This window comes from Mustela nigripes, chromosome 4 (assembly GCF_022355385.1).
Source record: "Mustela nigripes isolate SB6536 chromosome 4, MUSNIG.SB6536, whole genome shotgun sequence".
NCBI lineage: Eukaryota > Metazoa > Chordata > Mammalia > Carnivora > Mustelidae > Mustela > Mustela nigripes.
The window spans coordinates 128,416,659-128,442,009 of NC_081560.1; the positions used below are offsets into that span (position 1 = coordinate 128,416,659).

General features: G+C 37.0%; 1 pseudogene; it reads left to right on the forward strand.

The window, feature by feature from the left end:
• The first annotated feature begins 23,612 nt into the window (after nt 1-23,612).
• On the forward strand, nt 23,613-24,664 carry LOC132016419 (glyceraldehyde-3-phosphate dehydrogenase-like; annotated as a pseudogene).
• The last annotated feature ends 687 nt before the right edge of the window (nt 24,665-25,351 follow it).

Sequence of the window (25,351 nt, forward strand, 5' to 3'; positions counted from 1 at the left end):
CACTTGTTTTGTCATTGTAGAGATTTCTTTGATCCTTTATTGTCTTTGTCATTTTCGTCTCTCCTCTACACTCAAAGAGTCCCCTTTAATATTTCTTGCAGGGCATGTTTAATTATCATGAATTCCTTTAGTTTTTGTTTGTCTGGGAAACTATCTCTCCTTCTGTTCTAAATGACAGCCTTGCTGGATAACACATTCTTGGCTCCAGGTTTTTCTCATTCAGCATTTGAATATATCATGCCACTCCCTTCAGTCTTGCAGAGATTCTGTTGAAAAATACCTTGATAGCCTTATGGGTTTTCCCTTATATGTACTTTGCTTCTTTTTGTCTTGCTGTTTTTAATTTTTTTTCTTTATCACTATATTTTGCAAATTTAGTTATAATATATCTTGGTGTTGGCCTCCTTTCATTGATTTTGATGGGAGTTTCTGTGCCTCCTGGATCTGGATGTCTGTTTCATTCCCCAGATTAGGGAAGTTTTCTGCTGTTATTTCTTAAAGTAAAATTTCTGTCCCCTTTTCTCTCTCATTTTCTGGGACTCCTATAATATAAATGTTATTACATTTGATGGAGTCACTGAGTTCCCTAAGTCTGTTCTTGTGTTGAGTAGTTCTTTTTTCTTTTTCATTCATCCTTACTATTTTCCATTATTTTGTCTTCTAGGTCAATAATTATTCCTCTGCTTCTTCTAGCCTGCTGTTCATTGCATCAAGCCTGTTTCTTGTCTCATTTATTGTGTTCTTCATCTCTGACTGATTCTTTTTAAACTCTTTTATCTCTGTTTTAAGGGTCTCCTTTGTGTCTTTTATTCTTTTTTAAGCCCAGCAAATACTCTTAATTATTGTTTTAAATTCTCTATCAGGCATGCTACTTTTATGTTTCTCTTAGATCTCTGGCCATGAACTCACCTTGTTCTTTCATTTGGGATAAATTCCTCCATCATGGCATTTTATCTAAGTCTCTGCCTATTTCTGTGTAATAGAAAAGCCAGTTATGTCTCTTACTCCTAAAAGGGATGTCCTTATGAAGATGAGGTCATGCAGTGCCCAGGACCTGGCACTTCACAGAGTATCTGCTGTGTGAGGCATGCACTCTGTTGTTGTCTTTCAGCTGCTCTGTTCTTTAGGCCAGTCATATGGAGAGGTTATCCTTCCTGCTATGGGCAGTATTTGGTCCTTGGCCCGAGTGTGGTGAGTTTTAACTAGGTATGCTCTGGTCTGCTTGGGAAATGAGGCCTGACTTCAATTTTACCAGAGCTGAGTCCCTGCAGAACTCTGTGGTTGGGAGATGTGGTGTGGGCAGGGTTTTGTGCTAGTCGTCTGCAGGAGGGGCCTGCCTTGCTGGGACCCAGACAAGCATGACTGAGAAGGGCTGTACCACCAGAGCAAAGGGGTGTGGGGCTTGGTGTAAGCAAGTTAGACAGAGAGTGCTGGGTTGCTGCCTGCAGTTGGCTCTGTGTTCATGCTGAGGGGTGGAGGAGGGAAATGGCACTGGTCAAATCCTTTGTACCAGGAGAGGCATCTCTGGGAATGCTGCTTCTCAGGGATGCACTCTGGGAAGAGCAGTTAACTCTTCACTGTGTGACCCAGGCTTTCTTTAGATCACTGTTTCCATGCTGTCTGCACCCCCCCCCCCCACCCCGGTTGTTTTCCTGCCTTCTGTCCGGAAGCAGGATAGTGCCCTCTGCACTCTATCCCAGTCAAGCCCGCTGACCTTTAAAACTCTAGGTTTAATCCCCTTTGGTTGCAAGAGCTCACAAAATTCAGCTCCTCTTTTTTTCCAAGCCAGTCGCTTTGGAAATGTTCTCCTTGGACATTCCCTGTGTGTTCTTCTCTCTCTCTCACCCTTTTCTGTGACCGTAGTTCCCTCCCCTCCACAGCACCCATGATCCATTTCTCCCTTAAACCATATCTCCATACCTCCTACCTTCTTTGATGTGGCCTCTTATCTCCCTTTAGTTGTAGAGTTTGTTCATTCAGTCTTCAGGCTGACTTCCAGTATATTTAGGATGATTTTATAATTATCTAATGGTGTTCACGGAATGAGGTAAGCCTAGGGTCCCCCTACTCTGTCACTATGTTCTCATCCTGTATCTCTTATTGTTAACAATTAGAAAGCTGGACAAAATATATGACACAATTGTTTTTAGACATTAAACACAATGAAGGAATGTGATTTTTGAAAGAAGATAAGCACATGAAGTGAGTGGTACAATTGCCCTGGTTCTATGCCTGAAAACATTTTCAAACCACGGTACAGGAAATGGAAATTCAAGCAGCCCAGCAGTCTTATTGATTGGAGACCTAGAGACCTTAAGAAAGGCTGGAGTGGCTAGAATTTGTGAGAGATATATGCATGGAAATAGCTCCAGAACTATGCTTATGTCTGTCCTTGAGGTTTGACTGAACAACCATATGCATGTGCAAGAGTAACATTCATGAAGCTGGACAAAAAAAAAATTTCTGAGGATAGAAACAGTTTCTGGGATAAGGGTTGAGTTGTCAACCAGACAACTCCCAGAATTTACACAGGACTTGGAATCATTTAAATCCCAAAGTCTGATGGAGAAGCCTTAAATGAATACAAAAAACATTCATTAAAGTTTTATACAGAGAAAACTAGTCTAGACTCACAATCAAAAAAAACTTGAAAACAAAACTCAAAATAATCAAACTGATATGTAAATTATTTAAATATCTGCAGGAACAAAGTTCAACATTCATTAAAGAAATATAACAAAATCTAACATGTCAAAAAATAAAATCACAGTGTCCAGGAACCAATAAAAAATTATTAAGTATGACAAGAATTAGAAAAATTTAGTGTATACCCCCAAAATTTAGAAAAATAAAAATGACTGAGGAGACATCCAGTTTCTGATCTGGCAGGTTAAGAGCTTGGAAGTTGTCACTCTTATTTTCACAACAAGAAAAAGTCAAACAAGTTGAAAATCAACAACTATTAAAGTCTTTAAGATGATTAAGATCACAAGACAAACCACTTACTCCAAAATTGGAGGACAGAGAGAATCAAAACTTATTAGAGCAGAAACCCAGTAACAGAAACTTCTGTGAGAACTAGCACTGAGGTAGAAAAACTTAAACTGTAATTGATGAATTGCTAGAGGCTCAGTGAAGATAAATTATGAGTTAAAACTCCAGGGAGGGCTGTATTAGGGGGTCCCCATATTTTCATCATCATCATTATTATTATTATTTTTATCTCAGGAAAACCTACAGGTTATCCAGTGAAAACTGAAGAAAAATCATCTGTGCTTTCAGCAGAGGGAAGGTAAAAGTGACAATTTTGAAATATGCACAGAATGTTCTGTTCTTCCTAAAAAGGCTTGCCTTTAAGAAAAACTGTTTTACCAGAACCTAGCAAACTGGAGTTTTATCAGAACCTAACTGACCTGGGGAAAGGAAAATACCCAACTGTATTCCTCTCTAGCCTCCCTCATCTAAGAATGAACACAAAATAAAACACCTAAAAAGCATTTATGAAGGAAACAGCTCAGAAGTACAGGCTCACTAAAAGACTGAGAACTAATCGTAGGATTATAGACTGTTTTCTCTTCATCATAGCAATAGGGCTGACTTACTTTATTTTTTTTTTAAACCCAGTACATTGTGTTCAACATTCAGCAAATTTACAAGGCATACCCAAACACAAAACAAAGTTTGAAAAGACAGAATAAGCATCAGAATCAGACTCAGATATGTCAGAGGTACTAAAATTAACAGAGCAGGAATTTAAAATCTATGATTAATATGCTAGGGGTTCAATATTTAAGAATATAAAGGTGATGTAAGCAGAGATATGGAAAACTAGTATCATTAGGATATCAGAAAGTATCAAAAGGAAATGCTAGAAATAAAAAACCCATAATGGAAGTGAAAAAAATGACATTGATGGGATCATCAGTAGACCAGACATGGTCAAAGGAAGAAAAATCAATGAGCTTGAAGAGATGACAACAGAACTTCCAAAACCAAAACCAAAATGCAACAAGAAAAAGAAAATGTCAAAGAACAGAATATGCAAGAACTGTAGGACAATTAAAAAACAGTTTAATATGTGTGTCATAAGAATACCAGAAGAAGAAAGAGAAAAAGGGACAGAAGAAAAATTTGAAATGATGATTGAGAATTTTCCAAACTTAATGACATATACCGAAGTGTAGATACAAGAAGTTATGGGAACATCTAGTAGGACAAATATTAAAAAATGAAAACCTGAGAACATCATATTCAAATTCCAGGAAATCAAAGACAAAGGAAAAATTCCTCTTTTCCAGAGGGAAAAACATATTACCTATGGAGGAGCAAAAATAAATTATGTCAGATTTCACTTTAGTAACCAGAAAAACAAGAGAATGGAGTGAAATAAAGTGTTGAAAGAAAAAAAAAATGACCAAATGATACAAGAGTGTTGTATCCCGCAGAATTCTTCAAAAGTAAAGGAGAAATGAAAATTTCTCAGCCAAGCAAAACTTGGGCAAAATCCAGGACCTGCCTGAATATAAATGTTGAAAGAAATTCTTCAGAAAGAAGAAAAGTACTGTAGATCAGAAATTTGGATCTATAAAAACAAAATAAAAGTGTTAGAAAAGGAAAAAATAAAGTAAAATAAAATCTTATATTTTTCTTATTTTAATTAACTTAACAAATAATGGGTTGTTCAAGAGTGGCTGCACCAGCTTGCATCAAAATGTTGAAAACAGAACTGCCCTATGACCCAGCAATTGCACTATTGGGTATTTACCCTAAAGATACAAACGTAGTGATCCAAAGGGGCACGTGCACCCGAATGTTTATAGCAGCAATGTCCACAATCGCCAAACTATGGAAAGAACCTAGATGTCCATCAACAGATGAATGGATCAAGAAGATGTGGTATATATACACAATGGAATACTATGCAGCCATCAAAAGAAATGAAATCTTGCCATTTGCGACAACATGGATGGAACTAGAGCATATCATGCTTAGCGAAATAAGTCAAGCAGAGAAAGAACTATCATACGATCTCCCTGATATGAGGAAGTGGTGATGCAACATGGGGGCTTAAGTGGGTAGGAGAAGAATAAATGAAACAAGATGGGATTGGGACGGAGACAAACCATAAGTGACTCTTAATCTCACAAAACAAACTGAGGGTTGCTGGGGGGAGGGGAGTTGGGAGAAGGGGGTGGGATTATGGACATTGGGGAGGGAATGTGCTTTGGTGAGTGCTGTGAAGTGTGTAAACCTGGTGATTCACAGACCTGTACCCCTGGGGATAAAAATATATGTTTATAAAAAATAAAAAATTAAAAAAAAATAATGATAGCAACAGTATATTCAGTGATTATAGTTTATAGATAAGTGAAGTGAGTGACAGCAATGTTATGAAAGAGGAATTAGATATACTCTGTAATAAGGTAATTATACTACACATGAAATAATTCAAAGAGGACTTATATTAGTTGTAAATGTACATTGCAAAATCAAAACTAGCCTCTAAAAAATGAAAAAGGAAATATAATTGATATTGATAATTGATAATGTGGAATTGATATTCTATGGGAGAAATCGAGAAACAATAAGCAAATAACTAAGTAAAATATGTAGTATTTTGAATGGTATATTTTGTTTGGGTCTTTATTCAAAGACACCAGCTCTACCAAGACACTTCTAAGACAAGGGGAAATTAGAAAATGGACTGATACTGTATGGTATTGTTAATTTTGTTAGATTTGATGATGGCATTGTGGCTGCATTTCCAAAGAAATAAAAGTATTTGTCATTTAATGATGTAGACTTAAGCATCTGTGGGTAAGATAGAATAAGATTGCAAAAATTTGATAATCCTTGCTGTTGGATGATAAATATGTGATAAAGGGTCTTTCTTTATATTATTTTTATCTAATTTTTTGTATATTTGAAAAATTCCTATAATACTTTTTTTAAATGGAAGGCAATGGATGGGGGTAGTGGACAGCTTGTGCAGGGAGTGTGGCAAGAGAGCACTTAAGAAAATGGCATTTTGACCAAAGATGAAGGAGATGGGGAAGGAGTTTTGTTTCTCTCTGAGGAAATAGACTTGGGCAGACCTGGGAGCTATTGTAGAGGCCTGAGGTATGAGTGTAAGAAGGGAGGAATGTATTCCAGAGAAAGCTAGGCAAAGCCCTAAATAATGAAAATATCGAGAAAGTTAGTTTTCTCTCAGCTTTATAGATAGTAATATTGTACCTTATTGTGTCTGTGCAACAGAACATTTTTGTAAAGCATCATGATGCAAATTAAGTTGTGGCATCATTTTGATGCCAATTATTCAAAGTTTAAAGAAAAAAGGAATTGAATTTGTAATTGAAATTGTAGAAATTAGGAGTCTTAAAATCCCCAAATTCCTGGAGCTTTTCATATTAGAAATGAAAAAGCTACTAAGCATCCTATAGGTTTTTATTTCTAAAAATTTAAATATCAATAGCCATTTCCCACAAAGAAAAAAGTTCTTTTGATTCCTCAATAATTTTTTAAAAGATTGAAGGGTTTTTAAGGCCAAAAATGAGCATGATTCTATAAATTATTCCCAGCTGTGACCAGTTTTACTGAGGTAAAATTAACAACAGTGTTACATAGTTTCAGGAATATAATACGTCAATTCAACAACTTTATGTTACTCAATGCTCACCATAGTAAGGATAGTTACCATCTGTCTGAATGAAGCATTATTAAAATATTATTGACTATATTCTCTATATTGTACTTTTTATCTCTGTGACATTTATTTTATAACTGGAAGTTTCTAACCCTTAATCTCCTTTATCTATTTCATTCATCCCTTCTCCACTTCTCCTCTGGCAACTAGCAGTTTATTCTTTGTATTTAAGAGTCCATTTGATTTTTCAATTTTTTTTATTCCACATGTAAGTGAGATCATATGATATTTGTCTTTCTCTGTCTGACTTATTACACTTAGCACAATACCTTCCAGCTCCATCCATGTTGTTGCAGATGTCAAGATCTCGTTCTTTTCTATGGCTGAGTAATATTCCATTATATACATATATATCTCCCATCTCCTTTATCCATTCATCTATCAATGGAAATACTTGGATTGCTTCCATATTTTATAAATAATGCTGCAAAAAATATAGGGATGCATGTATCTTTTCAAATTTGCACTTTTATACTTTTTCAGTAAGTTCCCAGTAGTGGAATTATTGGATTGTATGGCATATCTGTTTCAAATTTTTTGAGGAACCTCCATACTGTTTTCTACAATGACTACACTAATTTGCATTCCCACCAACAGTGCATAAGGGTTTCTTTTTCTCCACATCTTCACCAGCATTTGTTATTTCCTATCTTTTTGAATATAGTTATTTTAACAGGTATAAGGCGATCTCATTGAGGTTTTGGTTTGCATTTCCCTGATGATGAGTGATATTGTGTACATTTTCGTGGGTCTGTTGGCCATTTTATGTCTTTGGAAAAATGTCCATTCAGGTCCTCTGCCCATTTTTTAATTGGATTATTTGTTTTTTTGGTATTGAGTTGTATAAACTCTTCATATCTTTTGCATATTAATTTTTTGTTGTATATATAATTTACAATTATCTTCTCCCATTCAGTAAGCTACCTTTCTTTCTTTTTCCTTTCTTTCTTTCTTTCCCTCTTATCTTTTCCTTCAATGTGCAAAGGCTTTTTTTATTTTAATGTAGTGCCAATAGCTCATTATTGCTTTTGAATTTTTTGGCCTGAAGAGACATATATAGAAAAACATTGCTAAGGCCTATATCCAAGAGTTTACTGTCTATGTTCTCTTTTAAGAGTTTTATGGTTTCAGGTCTCACATTTAGATCTTTAATCCATTTTGAGTACGGTATGAAAAAGTGGTTCAGTTTCATTCTTTTGTGTGTAGTGTGCAGTTTTCTCAGTGTCATTTATTGAAGAGACTATCTTTTCCCCATTGCTTCCTTTGTCAAAATTAATTGACTATATAAGCATGGGTTTATTTCCAGTATCTGTTTTGATTCATCAATCTGTGTATGTGTGTGTGTGTGTGTACTTATGTATGTATATAAATAAATAAATAAGTAAATAAATTTATTTAATTTTTTAAATATGTTAGTAACCATATTGTATATCATTAGTTTTTGATGTATTGTTCCATGATTCATTGTTTGCATATAATTTTATGCTAGTACAATGCTGTTTTGATTAGTTAGCTTTGAAGTATATCCTGAAATCTGGGATTGTGATACCTCCAACTTTGTTGTTCTTTCTTAGAATTGCTTGGGTTTTTCAGGGTCTTTTGTAGTTCAACATTTTCATCAACATTTTCATATTATTTGTTCTAGTTCTTTAAAAATTGCTCTTGGTATTTTGATAGTACATTGTTGTATGAACATTTTAGCAGCATTTTTCTTCCAATGCACAAACATGAAATAACTTTTTATTTGCTTGCGTCATCTCCCATTTCTTTCATCAATGTTTTATAGTTTTCAGAGTTAAAAATCTTTCAGTTCCTTCATTATGATTATTCTTGGGTATTTTATTAGTTTTGGAGTGATTATAAATGGGATTGTTTTTCTTAATTTCTCATTCTGCTACTTTGTTTTTAATGTATAGAAATGCAACAGATTTCTGTATATTAATTTTATATCTTTCAACTTTTTAAAAAATATTTTATTTATTAGAGAGAGAGTGAGAGAGCATGAGTGGCGGGAGGAGCAGAGGGAGAGGAAGAAGCAGGCTCCCCACTGAGCAGGGAGCCCAATGTGGGGCTCTATCCCAGGACCCTGAGATCATGACCTGAGCCAAAGGCAGATGCTTAACCAACTGAGCTACCTAGGTGCCATGTATCTTGCAACATTACTAAATTTATTTATCAGTTATAATATTTTTTGGTAGAGTCTTTGGGGTTATTATATAAGATATCATGTCCTCTACAAATAATGATAGTTCTGGGATGCTGGGTGGCTCAGTGGGGATCCTCCACAGGGATTTTGACCAAATTTAATTTTCTTCCTTGTCATTGTGTATTTTTAAAATGTATTGTATTTGTTGTTAATTTTTCTTTTTCATTCACTCTTTATTTTCTCGTTTTTTCTTTTCTTTTTCTCACTTTTTCTACTTATATACTTTTTCTCAGTCTTTTAAAATTTAATTTGTATTTATTTTATTTATTTTTGTTTGGCATTGTATTTTGATTCCATGAAAAGACCAATTTGTTGGATGGGCTTTAGAAGTGACTTTATTTTTAAGTGAATTGGACAAAACCTCATGTCAACTTAGCTCAGTTTTAAGCTGATTTTTGGATACCTTAACTCCAAGCTTGGCATAATGTTGCCAGGCCTCTCTGTCATCTCTGCTGAGGAGGAGACCCACATTGCAACTGCTGACTCCTTGAGACCATCAGCAATGGTATCTTGGTAAAAGCTAAGTTTGTCTAACACATCCTGACTGGAAAAGAGTTGGCTGAGAAGATCATTGATGAAATTCGGTAGAACTCCTTGAGCAGTGTGTAAGAGGAAGAGGCGTGAAGGAAACTTTTTCAGTGTCTGATATACAGAACTGCCACCAAAATATATTGATTGTAGAAACCTAAAGGCAGAAAACTTGCTCTGGATACTCACATGAACATCAAGTTTTGCTTCAGAAATGAATTTTGCAATAATCTAGATACTTCTATGACAGCACCCTCCCCACCAACTCCTCACCATGCTGCCCTAGAACTCTTTCAGGTTCAAAAGTACACCATGGACCAGAGGTGCATCTGTGGATTCCAAAAGTCATTCTATATAAATTATTCAGGGGATCCCTGCCTTTTGAGGAACAGAACTTCAAGGTGCTGTGGGAGTGGGCGCTGAGCAGAAAATACCATATTCCCTTTTACTTGTCCATAGAGTATGAAAACCTGGCCAGGAAATTTCTCATTCTCAATCCAGTTAAGAAAGGCACTTTAACCCACTGAGCCAGCCAGGCGCCCGCAAGAAAGACCCTTTAAAACAAATGATGAAGGCTCATTTGATGAATGTGTGAGACATGAAGAAGAGGAACGAAAGCCCTAGATGGAAACATTCCCTGACTACAAAGACCCGTTTGGTGGTGTTCATGGGTTAGATATATGAAGAGATGCAGGACTCACTGTTGGGCCAAAAGTACTATAAGATAATGGCCTTCTGTCACCTGGTCTGCAAGAGATATGAATTTGAGGACTATAGAATCACTTTAGTGGATGAGGGGCTTTGTCCTCTCTGTATCCTGAATTCTTTGCCCTTTTTTTCTTCCCAGAGCTGAGCATTGCTCCACAAGCTGCTGTGCAAAGGATATTTGTTCCCCCTTATCAAGTGTTTATGTTTCTTCTATGTTTGTGGGGGAAGAGAGATGGTTCTATAGAAATAAAAAACCAAATTAAAAAAAAAGTAAAAATTAATAGACCTAAAAATGACAGAAATGCCAAAATTACCAGACAAGGACATTAAAAAGCCCACTATAAATATATCCAAAATATAAATATATTTATATATATATTTATTTTTTGGACATATATATATATTTATATATAAATAAATATAAATATAAATATTTATATAAATATAAATATACTCAAGTTATTTAGAGGAAACATAGGGCATGGACAGATGATAAAAAGGAAGATATAAAGGAGAAACCAATAAGACTTTTAACGGTGAAAAATATCTGAAATTAAAATTTTACTGAATGGTATTACCACTATATTAAGTACTGCAGAAGAAATGATCAATGAATGGGAAGCTATAGCAAAAGATATTAGCCAAAGGGAAGCACAGAAAGAAAGGATGAAAGCAGTAAACAGAGCTTCAGAACCGATGGGCTGACAAGCGACCTAACAAAACTATTAAGTAGAGTCTCAGAAGGAGAGAAGAGAGGGAAAGAACAAAAATATTTTTGAAGAAATAATGAAAAAATGTTCTATATATGATGCAGCTTATTAACTCACAGACCCAAGAAGGTAAATAAGCACCACTCAGAGAACACACACATACCCACACCTCAAGGCAATATCACAATGAATTGCAAAGAATCAGTGATAAAGAGAAATCTTAAATGCATCCAGAGAAGAGAGACACATTATATAAAGGAACTAATAATAAGAAATATCTCTGACTTTTTGTGAGAAATGAAGTATGCCAGAAGGCAGTTGTATAACATCTTTAAAGTGCTGAACTTATATAGTGTTAATGTAGAATTTTATATTCACGAAAACTGTTCTTCACAAATGAGGGTAAAATAAAGACCTTTCCAGAGACACCAAAGCTTAGCGTATTTATTGTCAGAAGACCTTCACTATAAGAAATGTTAAAGTATGTTCTTCAGGCTGAAATTATATACCAGATAAAATTTTGATCTTTACAAAAAATGAAAATGTTTAAAGTAGTAAATATGTGTACATACACATGAGTTTTACCCCCATTGTTTCAAAAATTTTTAATGGGAACTTACAGTTTAAAGCTAAATTAACAACAATATATTGTGGGGTTTATAATTTTTGTAAAATAAAATGATTCACAACAATAGCACAAAATATTCAATGAGCATTTAAAAGTACACTGCTGTAAGGTTTTTACATTCTATGTGAGCTGGTATGATATTTGAAGATAGACTGCAAAGAGTTAAAGATGTATTTGTAAACTATAAAGCCAGCCAGCCTAAAACATAAAAATAAAATGTAGAGCTAATTAACAAATAGAGGAGATAAAGTCATAAAACCTACCCGACCTGAAAGAAGGCAGAAAATGGTGGAAAGAAACAAGGAACAGAAGGAATAAACAAAACTAAGAGGAACATGGTAGATTTATACCAAACCTATTGATAGTTACATTCAATTTAAATGTTCTGAATACTCCAATTTAAAGGCAGAAATTTTTGTCAGACTGGATAGAAGTTAGAACCAAAAATATGCGGTCTCCTAGAAACACCTTAACTATATAAAAAGGTATTGAGGGGCGCCTGGGTGGCTCAGTGGGTTAAGCCGCTGCCTTCGGCTCAGGTCATGATCTCAGGGTCCTGGGATCGAGTTCCGCATCGGGCTCTCTGCTCAGCGGGGAGCCTGCTTCCTTCTCTCTCTCTCTCTGCCTGCCTCTCAGTGTACTTGTGATTTCTCTCTGTCAAATAAATAAAATCTTTAAAAAAAAAAAAAAAAAAAAAGGTATTGATTAAGGGCGCCTGTATGGCTCGGGAGGTAAAGCCTCTGCCTTTGGCTCAGGTCATGTATAATCTCAGGGTCCTGGGATAAAGCCTGGCATTGGGCTTCCTGCTCAGTGGGGAGTCTGCTTCTCCCTCTCCCGCTGCCCCTCCCGCTCATGTTCTTTCTTTCTCTCAGATAAATAAAATCTTTAAAAAGAGAGAGAGAGATTGGTTAAAAATGAAAAAAAAAAAACCCACAAAAAGATATAGCATGCGAGCAGTATAACAAACATAAATTAATATATTATTAGACAAAGATAACTTCAGAACAAAGAATCATAAGAGATAAAGAGGAATTTTTTAATAATGAATGAATTCATTTATAATTCTTATAAATAATCCTAATATTAATAATCCTAAATATATGTGGCCTAATAATAGATATTACAAAATACATGGAGTAAAAATTGATAGAACTAGAAGGATTACATTGAAAAATCTAAAGTAATAGTAAAATTTAAAACTCCCTTCTTATTAGAACAATTGGACATTTGATAATTATTTAGAACACAATGCTATCAGCTAACTTTACCTAATTTAATATATGGAATGATAGAATAAATATATGGATGATAGAATAAACCTCAACTAACTTAAAAGATTTTGAAATTAAACTAGAAATAAATAACAAAAAAGGTATCTGGAAAATCCCCCAATACTTGAAAACGAAGCTACACATTTCTAATTAACTTATAAAAGAAGAAATCACAAGGGAAATTAAAAAAATATTTTTAACTGAATGAAAATGCAGCATCTCAAAATTAGACACAGTGAAAGCACTACTTAAAGGGAAGTTTATGTCTTTAAAAGCTTATATTGGGAAAGAGGTCTAAAATCAATTATTTAAGCTTCCACTTGAAGAAGGTGGAAAAAAAAAATAAAGCAAACCCAAAGTAAGCAAAAAAAAGGAAATTGTAAAGAGAAAAAAATCAATGAAGGTTCCCGAGGAAGACTTTGTGAATTCTGAGAATAACCATAATTTATATTGCCTTTAAATTCTTTATTGTTACTATTCTTGTCTTTTCTCTCCTGTCTCCAGCATGTGCTAAGAGCTACATCTTGGTCTCCACAGTCATGGAGACCTGAAAGTAAGGTCTGTTACGAAAGTAGAGGCAAAATGTCCCAGTGTTAGGCAACAGCAGCAAGACAGAAAATGATTTCAGATGATAAGAGGAAGTCTGTGGAGGAACAGAGCAGTGGCGTAAGGCCAGCTGGCTGGCAGCAGTAGTCAGCCACAGTAGGATAGACACGAGAATCATACAAAGTTTTTCTGGAGATTCCTAGAGACATGTGGACAAAGAAACCTGGAAAAATATTGGGCTTTGTATAGTCACCTAGGATCAGGAATCTGAGATTAAGGAATTAGGGAAATATGTTAGTGCATGAGCTAGTTAAGTGTGTAATAGTTGAGCCAATGATTTTGGTAAAGCTATTTTCTCTTTTCTCTATGGTTAAGAATGAGCATCACTAGAATTTTTCACTGTTTAAGAAGGGTAATGTGCTTAATTTAGGAAGAGAATTGGTTGATGAGACATGAGAGTTCAAAGGGGAAGCTGTAAGTAATAATACATGTGGCCTAAGATGTTTCAACCAAACGCTGTTGTATAGGAACCAATGTGTTAGGCCATGGCCACTTTTAAATAGTGGGAACTCCTACTAGATCCCATCTTCTGATTTCTCATACAACACCTTTCCCATTTATTGTGTGTGTGTGTGTGTTTTTTTTTAACACTGATTAAAGTGTACAAGAAATCAAGTTATTGGGAAGTCATTTATTTAGCAAATATTTATTGAATACTTTCAAAATGCCATGCACTATTTTAAGTTTTGGAGACGCAGCAATGAACACAAGTGACATCTTCTTGGCTTTCATGGTACCTACCTTCTAATATGAGGGAAGATAGAAAACATACACCTGTGGTTAAAAAGTAAATAGAGAAGATAATTTCAGTGCTATCAAGAGGAAAATATCTTGTGATTGAGTGACTGGAAGAGAAGTGGGAGTGACATTAGACAGAATGATCAGGAAAGGCCTCTTTGCACAGTGGCATCTGAGTTGATGTTGAATGATGCGAAGACAGCCCCCCATGTGAAGAGCCTTCTAATAAAGAAAAGGACAAGTCTTCAAGCTGGAATATGCTGTTTGCAGCTGGATTGGTGTAGGAAAGGCAACCACAAATAACAAAGGAGATCTATGGCATGATTCAGGAGAACTATTTCTGGTTCTCTTTCCACCACCATTTAACTCTGCTCTTCAACTTTTTCACCTGTTAAATGGGTATAATCAGTGCCTCTTCTGTTTCCCAAACTTCTAGGACGGGCAGAAACATTGGATAATATAATGTATGTGAAAACAACCCCAAAATCTAAAAAAAATCCTCAGGCCAGCTGGAGTTTAGGACGAGAACAACCACTGAGATCTGGAGAGCTGCCTGATCTCTTGCAGAGGCCAAAGGATCCCCCACTAAAGTTTTCTTCACTCCGGTTCATTTGCTTACGTGTGCTGGGAAATTAAAAACAAACAAACAAAAACCCAAAATGGGATGTCCTCTGCCCTCCCCCAGGATAAAGGTATTAGTGTTAGTTTAAGAAAACAGGTTAGGACCTGTGAAAGGAAAATGCTAGGGGAGAGTAGAATGTGTTTCAATATTACATTATTCCTTGGAACAGTAGGGAGGAAGAGACCTTCTTACTTGTCAGTATAGTTTAGCACCAAACCATGCTGTACTTAGGCTCCCACCCAATCCCAGAACCACATTCTGCCTGAAATGGGGTGAATGCTTTAGGGATATGTTCAAATTACTTCCATCAGGGCAAAGCCAATAAATGCATTAGGGAGCTTTAAAAAAGCTTTTCTCTTGTTTAAGAGGAAGATAAATAATTACATTTGAGTTTATGACCCTGGTTTTTAGGACAAGTTTTAAAACCAGTTTCCAGCCCCACAGTGATGACTACAAAATGCACACACCCACGCACGCACGCGTGTGTGTGCCTACACACACACACACACACACACACACACACATACTGGTATTTTGAAGATACCAGCCCATTATTCATCCACGATGAGTTCAGCTAAATGAAACAGAACAGAAAGGAAACAGTTTCCAGGAGACAGAGGTACACTGAAAGGAATCCACTGCTTTGGGAGAATTGAAGAAAGGTTAGTCAAATTTCACAGACGGTCTACAACTCTTCATGAATAATCTATGAAAGAACTAAAAATAGGACAGCCCTCCACAATGCTGAGTATTTATGAGATAATAATAGAACACGCATGTAGATTGCTTACTGGGGACATCTCAGGCCGTCTGAACAGTTATCTCATTTAGGGAAGTACTTCATATCTATAGATATATAGATGGGGGTGTAGTTCTTACTGAATGATGTAATTTATGGAATTTAATGTAGCCTCCTTAAATCTAAATCTTTTAGAAGGATGGTAACAATTCTATTTTGCCACCATCTATGAAATGTCGTAGGGCCACATTTAGATGGGTGACAGGCAGCAAGCTGAGCTATAAAACTAGTTCCTTTCCTCAAAAGTCTTCATGCCTACTTAGGGCAGAGGTGACAAAACTGTAGAAAAGCCTTTAATGAACATTTCTGTTGCTTTTGACCCCTCTTCACTTCCATTTAAGAAGACTGGATTCATAACCAACATTTTGAAACTAAGATATCACTTGAATTTCCAATTTCTCTTAAGAAATAACCCAACCACACTAGGCTTGTGTTCTTGCATGTGCTACGATTATTTGGCATGGAGGGGCAACTCCCCCTTGGACTGGACATATTGATCTTTTCCCTAGGTCCTCACCTGGCCCATTTATGTGCTCCTTCAGTTGGTTTTTAACTCCTGATTTGGAGACATAATGTATGATTGTCTCCCATTATGTATGATTGTCTCTTGTTGCTTTATGATGCAAGGTTTGGCGCATAAGCATATCTCTATCTTGTAAGTAGGTTTTGTTCTAAAATTCAGTTGTAGGTCAGTTTTCTGGAACTAGACTCATTTAGCCACAGGAAAATATTACATTTCATTTTACAAATATTAACTGAAGTCCTACCAAATGCAAATCACTATGCAAGGCACATGGGAAAGAGGGCACATGGAATGATAGATACAGTTCTTGCTCCCAAAAAGTCCAGGAAAGACCATTAAGGTTTATTTAACATATAGTGCATTTGAAATGAAAACATAGTGGAAATACAATTTGCAGCTACTTTCTAGATTACAGAGAAAAAGAGTTTCATGTTGCATGTTTTATCCTGAAACCTGTTTCCTATGGATAAGCAAAGAGAATAAGAACTGGATTTTGACAGTTGTCAGTATTCAGAAGGAAAATGTTGAGACAACTGTTGGAAATTTAGAGGTGAATGCTACTTGTTTACTTAGCATTTTTAGAAGATTTTGAGCCATTATATTATTTTCTATTTAGGAAGATGCAAAATTTAGAGTGAAAGGAGAAGAGAGCAGTGGATAGGGAAACCGAAAAGGGAAAGAATAGAAAGAAAGATGATTTTTCATCTTTACAAAGATTGCTGAGTTGGAACTAATGAGGAGGGGAGATACACTTGTATGTGTATTCCTGATCTATTGATGGAGAATGATAAAGACACGTCTATCAAAGCCAATGTCTTTCACGTTGAGAATTCTAAAGATCAGTTGTCAGCCATGTGACACAGGTGATCATTCCATTCTTCTAGAAATAACTCTGGCTTGCAGGACACCTACAAAATCTGGTAGTTCATTACTCTCTGAGCTCATCTCCAACAACGTATTCTTCCTCGCTAGATTGTGGCCCTACTTGCCCTTTTCCTACCTGAAATTTCAGGGACGCCCACTGACTCTGGTCCTTAGCATTTGCTTTTTTCCTGCTCAGAATGCTGATACCAAAGGTAAATGTTTCAGTCCTTTGTTCAAAAGTTAAAACTTCTCATGGAGACCTTTCCAAACAATCTTGTTCAAAACTTGACCCCCCAAATGAGTCAGATTCCTCCAGTCTCTCTAACTTCTCTTTTTCCCCCCATAGAAATGGTCACCTTACATACTGTATCTTCTACTTGTTTGTGTTTTTTGTACCCTACACTTAAATTAAGTAGACATTTGGCTATATTTCCTAGGCTGTACTTTTCATTATCATGACTTAACTTATTTTATAACTGGAGGCTTCTTAATCGCCATTACTTATTTCACCCTTTCCTTCACCTGCCTTCCCGTTGGCAACCACCAGTTTTCTGTTTATGTATCTGTTTCTATTTTTTGTTTTCTTGTTCTTTGTTTTATTTTTTAGATTCCACATGTAAATAAAATCATATGGCATTTGTTTTCCTCTGACTTATTTCAGTTAGCATAATATTCTTTAGGTCCATCCATGTTGTTGTGAATGGCAATATTTCATTCTTTTTTATGGCTGAGTAATATTCCATCACATATACATGGTACATCTTCTTTATCCATTCATCTATAGAGATGCTTTGGTTGATTCTGTATCCTGACTATTGTAAATAATGCTGCAGTAAATAGAGATGCATATATTTTTTTCAAATTAGTGTTTTCATTTCCTTTTGGTAAGTACACAATAGTGGAATTGCTGGATCATATGGTATTTCTATTTTTAAATTTTTAGGAAACTCCATTCTGTTTTCCATAAAGGCTGCATCAATTTGCATTCCCACCAATAATGTACAAGGGTTCCCTTTTTTCCACATCCTTGCCAACACTTGTCATTTCTTGTTTTTGTATTCTAACTATTGTTACTGGTGTGAGGTGATATTTCATTGTGGTTTTGATTTGAATTTCCCTGATGTTGAATGAGAGCATCTTACCATGTGTTTGTTGGCTATCTGTATATCTTCCTTGGAAAATGTCTATTCAGGTCCTCTGCCTGTTTTTAATTGGATTATTAGTGGGTTTTTGTGTGTGTGTGTTGAGTTGTATAAGTTCTTTATATATTTTGTATATTATCCCTTACATGTTATATCACTTGCAAATATCTCTCCCATTCAGTAGGTTGCCTTTTAATTTTGTTGGTGCTTTCCTTCACTGTGTATAAGTGTTTTAGTTTGATGTACTCCCAATTATTCATTTTTGTTTTTGTTCCTTCTGGAACAAAGGGATCTGGATCTGGGAAACAGATCCAGAAAAATACTGCTAAGGCTAGTGTCCAAGAGTTTATTGCCCATGTTTTCTTTCAGAAGTTTTAAGGTTTCAGGCCTTATATTTAGGTCTTTAGGCCATTTTGGGTTTATATTTGTGCGTGGTATAAGAAAGTAGTACAGATTCATTGTTTTGCATGCTACTCAGTTTTTGAAGGAAGAGATTTTTGTCTGTTTTACTTATTGCTGTACTCTTCCTACCAGGATAATATAGAGTTTGGCCTCAATAAGTACTTACTGAATGAATGAATAAAAAGAAGTGGTGCAACTAATTATTTTATCTGATAGCAACCTGGTTTAAACACTAGGTGGCATCTGGCACCTGGTTCCAAGATAGTTTCCTAGATCATAATTTAGGAGAGGAGGTGAGTACAGGGCAGCTTGTGATATGTCATCTAATAGAACCCATTTGGCCTTTTTTCTTCTTTATCACCAAGTCATATACCATCCTCCATTCCCTCCCCACTTCTACCATGAAGCCATATGTATAAGTTGAAGGGAGGGGTACTGACAAAATAGTGGAGGATGGCATGAGAGTCTGGCCACCTGTCTCTGTAGCTTACTTGTGTCTCTGGACTTCCTGGTGCCTGATACTGATAGTGACTCTTCTATATTATGATGGACTACTGTTGAGTCCTCTGAACATTATGCCTTTGTGGGTCTGGAAATCCAGCTTCTGATGGGAAGCTCTGGCCACATGATCTTATATTTTAGCTAGGAATGAGTAGCATATGAGGGAGCTCTTTTTAAATGGTGTAGGAATCTCTGAAGTTAATAGAATGAGCCTTGCTACACATATAGACCTAGAAGTCTATGATATCATTCTCTGATTAGAGCTCACCATAAACTTTACACATCTGTTGTCAACACAGATACCTCTAATACCATTGGTCAGTTAGGTATGATGCCCCAAGTAGAACGGCAGCTTGTACTGTCCCTTGGACATGTTGCAGATCTCTTTCCTGCTCTGGGATCCACTCAAAGATCTAAGTCTTCCAAGTCTCTCAGTAAATGGGTGGAAGCACCATCCCAAATTGTGGCATATGTTTTCTACCATAGTGCTGGGGTTTATGAGATGCTATAATTTTTCCTTCACTTTGGAGAGGATGTCCCAGCATACAATCTTGGCTGGAGAGGGAAATGAGAAGGCCATTTCTTAGTCTTCCATTTGGAATTTCTCACTATAATAGCCCTTAACCTATAGACTAAAAAGCTATGCATAGGTCCAAACAACTATCAAGTATATTTATTCCAATTATACACTCAGACACTGGGGAAATGATGGTAGTGTAGGTCCACAGAGCCCAGTGGACCCATAGTAAGCAGGGTGTGGGCCAGAGTTCCATTTATTGCATGTACCCATATTAACCCCACTAAAACGGAGGTCCATTTTGACGTTTTGATGTTTTGATATAAATGTTAATGGTTGTAGGACTCTGTCTTAAAATTCTCATCCAAATGTTTGGATATTTCTTTTTCTCAAGTATAAAGTTATTTGAGTAAATGGACAGAGGTCCCTCATGGAAAAATTGTTACCAAGTAACTTTTCATGGTGTCATGGAATTCTTTTTCCTGGAGACATGACATTTCCATCGGTCAGTGTATTCCAGGTCTTGAGAAAGGCTCAGGTCTGGATATTGGACAAGTTTGTGAATTTTTATTGAGGTATCCACTCCAGCCTCTTGATTATTCATCCTTAATTTCTTTTCATTTTACAGCTTGAGCAGTTTTCAAAGGCTGCCCATTTATTATGACATTTAGATTGTTGTGTTCTATTAACCATCTCCAAGTTTCTTTACAGGTTAGCTCCCCTTGATTATGACTTTGACCTTTCTATTTATTATGACAATTGTGTCCACCTTGCTTTTTTTTAGTTAAGTGGATTCTTCTCAGTGGATTCAGTTACCTGGGTTCTTTTATTTGAGGATACTCTCATGTCCATTTTTATCAGGGAGCCAATTTTTTAGCAGGATCTCTTATTGCCCTGGACAACCAAAGACGGCTATCACTGAGCTTCTTATTGATGCTAGTGCCCCTCTTATTGGCATGTTACTTAACACTTTGGTAAATGTATTATCCTCTAGGCCTTTTCTTAGAACACTGTAGATGGGTGGATTTTCTGGCTTCATGTATTATATTTAATGTAGCAGCCTCACTTCTCTGAATCTTTTGATTACTGTCTTTGCCATCTGTCCCATTTATGCTTAATTAGGTGTGGGCTATTGCTTTGTCCAAGCTTCCAAGAAACACCCTAGCAGCATATTAGCACTGTCTCCTGGGGTCCTTGATGGGGTGTAAATCTTGAATCACAGGAGACTGCTTACATATTGTAAACTCATCCCTTTCCAACTTCTCATTCTGTTCTCCTTGATACATCATACTCAGGTTGCAATCCCATGTAATCTCTCCTGGTTCCTGCTGAGAAATGTTGGCTAGTAGTGAAGCTGCTTTGACATATAGTTTTTAACTTATTTTAGTGACCCAGAACTACCCCAGATGGTTTGTTATAACTTTCTCCATGATCTGGTGGCCAGGAGAAAAGGTGGGACAGATCACCATAAGATGTGTGTTATTTTGCAAGTACAAAAGCTTCTGTACCATCTTTAAGCAAAAGTGGAATGGGGAATGCAAGTCTTTAAAGAGAGAGAAGTGGACCACTTTTGAGTAGCTAGAGGATTCAGGGGAGTCTGAATGTTCCCAAAGATTCAAGATGTTCTAGTGCATTGACCAATATGTTCCCATCTCAAGTCTCCACGTCCCACTCCTTCCCAGCCAGAACCCTGCCCGTATTATAAAAGACATGGAGGCATTAAAAATTCAGCCTTCTCTGTAGCTCTTTCTGGGTCCCAAATGAAGTTTTTCTGCCCTCTGGTTGCAGGAAATGAGAGTCTTTTTTATATTACTGTGGAGGCTCTTAAGATCTCTACCACCTTAGGCTGGTATTATTTTACCCTCAGGCTTTCATTTACATCTTAGTTCTTCATTAGTGTCATTTTTTTAATAGTTGCATCATAACTGCACACTAGTGATAGAATTTTCAGTCTGGAGCTAGGTGATCTAGCTTGTAAGTTCCATTTTATAGTTGTCTTCCTAGAATCATATTTGGCAGTGACTGTCCTAGGTTGGCTTTCTCAGGTGACTGTGACTGTGAGATTTGCATGCAGGAGGTTAATTGAAGAGTGCTTTTAGTAACAACACATGTGATGAGTGAGAGTTGCTTCACTAGGCAAAGGGAGAAATTGAATTATGATGTAGTTGCACGAGAGACCTCAAGAGCCTTTGTACTCTAGCACCACCAGTCACTGGATGCTGATGCCTCCAGGAAGTGGGAAGTGTATTCTTTTAGCCTAGAGTGATTCCTGGGAAGGAACTCAGTTGTGAACTATCAGCAGTCTGTACTCCTGGCAGCTGGAGAAATGGGTGCCTCAGTCTTAGAGAAGGATTTGGGCAATGGACCACAAAGTTTACCACAGTTCCCAGTCGAGATATGTTGAATGAATGATTGAATGGTCTGTAGTTACAAGCTTCTAAAATGTAGGTTCCTTTTGGGTTATTATATAATAATTAGCATGGCACCTTCCATATAATAGTTGATTGATCAGTATGTGTTCAGTTAATATATGAAAGAATAAATTTTAGGGCTCTTGTCCATCAGTAACTAATCTAGGTCCCAGTCAACACTTTGCAGGTTTTAACCATAATCCTTCTGCATTTCAGTTTTATAAATTTGCCATTCCCACAAAGAAAGATGATGTAGGTTTACTATTTGTGTGGAACAGTGACTGGGAAGGTCACTTTGAAATGTGATGATGTGAGTGGGTACTACTTTAGCCAAACTGAATTGCAGCTCTGAAATTCAACCATGATGTAGAACCCACTAGGGCATGGTGGATGTCAATTCACTGGCATGCATGGACTTAGATAGAGGCTGAGTCTTGTGTGCTGTGGAAATGCCTATTAGTTTCATTCTGAATACTTAAGAGCATACCAGACATGCTTAAAAATTCTTTCTTGGAAACAGATTGTTGGTAAGTGCTTTATTTCCTCTCTAAATACATAGTTTGTCACCACATGCATTAATTCTTCATTAAACGATGTCAACATTCTACTTGGTAGAAATAATTGTACCCTTTTCTTAGGTGCAATTATCCTGATGAAAGTAATTAGTCAATACAGCTACTTAAGAAGGAGCCCTGCATTTGGAAGGGATTCAACTTATATGTACCATGTGGTAGGGATTTAGCTTGGCACTGGATTCAACTTGGCAACACGTACAACTTCAGAGAGGGCCCCTTGGTTGTCCCCCACCCCCATAAAGGTGATGTCCCAAAAAAATCTGGTGCAAAGAAAACATACTTACATGTATTAAGACCTAAAGCATATCTGTTATTCTGACAAAAATTATTTGTATACATTATTATTTTTAAATCCACATAAGAAAATAGGATCCTAATTTTGCTTTATTCTTTCTTGCTTGTTTGCCAACTCACTGAACCTTCAGCTAATGTTGTACATACACATAAATCTCTCCCTTGCCATCAACTATGCATTTGGAGTTTGGATTTTGCTAAAACAAATGTAGGAAAGCACCTCTTTAATGGTATGATATCTGAAAGAGTTTGTGAGGGTGGACAGTTCCTATCAAATTTTATTTTTTTTGAAGATTTTATTTTTTTATTTGACACAGACAGAGAGAGGAAGAGAGAGAGAGAGAGAACACAAGCAGGGGGAGTGTGATGGGGAGAAGCAGGCTTCCCATGGAGCAGGGAGCCTGATGTGGAGCTCCATTCCAGGGTCCTGGGATCCTGACCTGAGTCAAAGGAAGATGCTTAATGATTGAACCACCCAGGTGCCCCAGTTCCTACCAAATTTTAAACTGTAAGTTATTCTCAGACAGTCTCTTTCTGGATAAAGTAGTAAAGAAATTATTCCAAAGACTCTCAAATCTCCATGGCTAAATTTTCTGGGGGTAATGCTAATCTTGATAAAGATTTGTATTACACTAGTGTTTGCAACCATCAAAATTTAGAATGATCATTTTATTTCAAAGGAAAAAGACTTGGAACAAATATTGAATTCTAATGATATGTATGTCAAAGCATTTACAGACAAAGTTACCAATGCCTATCATTTAATTTGAAATGAATAAAAAATAATACAAGTTAGCCTTCTGCTCCTTCCCATTCCACAGATAGCCACATCTTTTGGTGCAGTGCCAGGCATATCCTGGAGACATGAGGGTGAAGATTGGAGTAAATTGATCTGGCCATATTGGTCACCTGCTCACCAGGGGGCCGAAATCTGGCAAAGTGGATATTATCACCATACAGTGACTCCTTCATTGACCTCAACTACATGGTCTACATATTCTGGTATGATTCCACCCACAGCAAATTCAACGGCATTGTTAAAGCTGAGAACAGGAAACTTGTCATCAATGGAAAGCCTATCTCTATCTTCCAGGAATGAGATTCTGCCAGCATAAATAGGGTGATGCTGGTGCTGAGTATGTTGTGGAGCCACTGGAGTCTTTACCATCATGGAGAAGGCTGGGGCTCATTTGAAAGGTGGGGCCAAGAGGGTCATCAATCTCTGCCAACTTCTGCTGATGCCTCTTTATTTGTGATGATTGTGAACCCTAAGTATGACAACTCCCTCAAGATTATCAGCAATGGCTCCTGCACTGCCAACTGCTTGGCCCCCTGGCCAAGGTCATCCATGACAACTTTGGCAGCATGGAGGAACCCATGACCAGAGTCTGTGCCATTACTGCCACTCAGAAGACGTGGATAGCCTCTCTGGGCCGCTGTGGCCTGATGGCCAAGGAGCTTCCCAGAACATCATCCCTGCTTCTACCTGAGCCACAAAGGCTGTAGCAAGATCATTCCTGAGCTGAAGTGGGAAGTTCACTGGCATGGCCTTCTGTGTCCCCACCCTCAAGATGTCAGTCAAGGATCTGACCTGCTGCCTGGAGAAGGCTACCAAATACAAAAACATCAAGAAGGTGCTGAAGAAGGCATCAGAGGGCCCCCTCAAGGGCACCCTGGACTATGCTGAAGACCAGGTTGTCTCCTGCAACTTTAACAATGACACTTGCTCTTCCACTTTAAATGATGGAGCTGGTTTTGCTCTCAGTGACCACTTTGTCAAGCTTATTGCCTGGCATGATAATGAATCTGGCTACAGCAACAGGGTAGTAGACCAGTTCCCTGAACCACCAACCCCAGCAAGAGAAAGAGGAAGAGAGAGTTCCTCAGCTGTCCCAACTTGTTCCCCAACACACTGAGAATCTCCCAACCTCTACATAGTTTCCATCCCAGAACATTTGAAGAAAGGGAGGGGTTTGGGAAACCCTATATTGTCAGGTAAATAAAATATATTGTACTCAGCCCCCTAAAATAATATGAATATAAGGATGGCTAGATAGAGAGTTATGTGGTAAATAAGTAGAGTAAGTTGTTAATGCTTATAATCAGGTCATAGGTATAAGGGTGTTCTGTGAAAAATTATTCAAATTTTTTTACATGTTGGAAATTTTCATAATAAAATACTGGAAATAATCACCGTTGGCACTCCTCTTGCAGTGTTCTTGAGGCAAACTTTGATCGACATGGGGTGAAAATCCTATTTATCCAATATTTATTGAGTACCTACCTTGACAAAATTTGGTGCTGGGTATGAGATTTTGTTGCAATGCCATGCTTAGTAGTCCTCCTCTTAGAGTAGTCCTCTACTCTTACATACAAGTAGTGGAGCAGCTCTCACATCTCCCTTTAACTCCAATTCCAGCAGGAAGAATACAGGCAGATGTATCCCAACACTCTAGGATTCATGGATTGATGTATTTAGGCCTCCTTCCCTTCCCCCCTCCGTCCCTCCGTCCCTCCGTCCCTCCATCCATCCATCAGTGTGCACTTTATTTCTCTGTTTGGTGTGAAGCATTGAAATAGTGTTTAAGACACAGTTCTACAAT